The sequence below is a fragment of the Cucurbita pepo genome, chromosome LG20 (assembly GCF_002806865.2).
Source record: "Cucurbita pepo subsp. pepo cultivar mu-cu-16 chromosome LG20, ASM280686v2, whole genome shotgun sequence".
NCBI classification, from domain to species: domain Eukaryota; kingdom Viridiplantae; phylum Streptophyta; class Magnoliopsida; order Cucurbitales; family Cucurbitaceae; genus Cucurbita; species Cucurbita pepo.
This window is the reverse complement of record NC_036657.1, coordinates 5,732,052-5,734,567: the sequence shown is the minus strand read 5'-3', so window position 1 is coordinate 5,734,567 and position 2,516 is coordinate 5,732,052.

The following is a 2,516-nucleotide window of genomic DNA, read 5'->3' as shown; positions in this document are numbered from 1 at the left end:
TTATGCTCATGTTTAAAACTATAAAAGCTAAGTTTAGTATTCAATAATATCATCACTTCAAACTTCAATGGTTTATGTTTCTAGCTTGGTTATTCTTCTGTATCATAGATTATTTTTCAAGAGTAATGATAATCTCCAACAAGATGAGAAGTAATGGAGAAGATATGCTAGACAAGAAAATTGTTGAAAATTTTTTTTGTACCCGACTGAAAATTTTACTTATGTTGTAATATCTATTGAGGAATCCAAAGATACTGATAACATATATGCCCATTGATGAATTACAAAGTTCATTAGTGGTGCATGAACAAAAATTTCGAAGATCCAGCATTAATGGAGATGAACAAGTTCTAAAAGAAAAAAGCCGAACAGAAATAAGTAATAGAGGAAAAGAAGAGCCAGCATTAATGGAGATGAACAAGTTCTAAAAGAAAAAAGCCGAACAGAAATAAGTAATAGAGGAAAAGAAGAGGACGCAGAAGAGGAAGATCAACTTTCAACAAAGCAACTGTTGAATGTTATAGGTGTCACGACTTAGGTCATTTTCAATATGAGTGTCCAAAGGAGGTGTCACGACTTAGGTCATTTTCAATATGAGTGTCCAAAGGTGAATAAGAAATTGAATTATGCAGAGCTGGAAGAAGAGGATAAAATGTTGTTAATGGCTCATATGGAAAGACATGAAGCAAAAAGGAGTGATGTTTGGTTCTTAGATTTTGGTTGCTCAAACCATATGTGTGCGAGTGAAGGTATCTTTTCTAAGCTTATNAGATGTAGACTCTAGCAAGATTACATATGGATATATCTACAATATAGATGGAACAACAATGAGTTGGATGTCCTAGCTTCAGAAATGTGTTGTTCTTTCATCTACGAAGGCTAAGTACGTGGCAATAGTTGAAGTTAGAAAGAAGATGATATAGATGATAGACTATCCAGAAGAATTAGGCAAGAAGAAGTGCAAAAGATTGTTTATCAGATAGTAAGAGTGTCGTACAATTGGTGAAAAATCTGGTCTATCATTCAAAAAAAAAAATAATAATAATACATGAGAAGACAATATCATTTCACTCACAAGTTTGTGGAAGAATGTAATATCTAATTATAAAGCAAAAGGACACGAGCTGATGTCACTAGGCTCGTGTCATCATACAGCAAACAAGCATCTAGCCTATCCTATAGTAAGATCACTTACTTAGTTGGCCTTAGTCGGCGTTCTCCCTAAATTATAAACGTTAGCTCACGTTCCACGAAAGTTGCTCCAAACTTCGCAAGAGTTTGTTTCCTATTAGATCGTTTGTCACCTTTCGTTAGTATTTTGCAATAAATAATAATTCCAATTAATATTTTTGAAATACGGCATTAAAGGGACATCGATTACCTTAATTGGGGTCGAAAATAGGTTTGGAATGGTTGAAACGGTGGAATTTAGACTAAAATTAGAGTACCCGAACTAAATTTGTTGAAGGAAGCCGAGCCGAGCCGTCTAAGTCTTCCAAGCTGAAGGATTTGTTTGCTACAGGCGTGCCACATGGTGCAATACGAGGCTGACACGTATGCAAGTGACTTTGGTTCGAGGCATAGGTCACGGTTCGCGATCACAAGTTGCAGGCTGGGGTGCGATTTGGGCCTCAGGTTCTCAGATTGTTGGTCATGGGTTGCAGACTAGGTTGCGGTCAAGGGTTCGGCCATGACGCGATTTGGACCGAGACGTTGTAGGTGGGTCAGTCTATTCGTATAGTGGGTCTTGGTTGCAGGCGCAGGTCGTGGGTCGCTGCAGGTGCGAGTCGAGTCGTTTGGGTTGGTTGCTGGGCCACATTGAATTGTTAATGAGTGGTTTACGAGTTGAGTCCGACCTGGGTTCCCACTGAAGAATTTGATTAGGTCAAAAGAGTTAGAGTACTTTTAGGTATTTAGTTTAAATATTTTTCATATTTGTTTCATATATTTGTTTACAAAATTTGTTGTTAATTTCTATTTATGGTTAGTTGTAAAGTTATACAAGCCAAGTTGAGTATTCAATAATATCATCAATTGTTTATGTTTCTGACTTGGTTATTCTTATGTATCATACATTATTTTGAAAGAGTGATGATAATCTCCAACAAGATGAGAAGCAATGGAGAAGATATGTCAGACAACAAAATTGTAGAAAAAATTAGAGTACCCGAGCTAAATTTGTCGAAGGAAGCCGAGTCGAACTGTTTAAGTCTTCCAAGTTGAAGGATTCATTTGCTGCAGGCATGCCATATGGCGCAATACGACGTCGACACATGTGCAAGTTACTTTGGTTCAAGGCGTAGGTCACGGTTCGCGATCACAGGTTGAAGGCTGGGCTGCGATTTGGGCCTCAGGTTCTTAGATTGCTGGTCACAGATTGCAAACTAGGTTGCGATCAAGGGTTGGGTCGTGACGCGATTTGGACCTAGGCGTTGTAGGTGGGTCAGTCTGTTCGTATAGTGGGTCTCGATTGCAGGCACGGGTCGTGGGTCGTCGGTTGCTGTAGGTGCATGTCA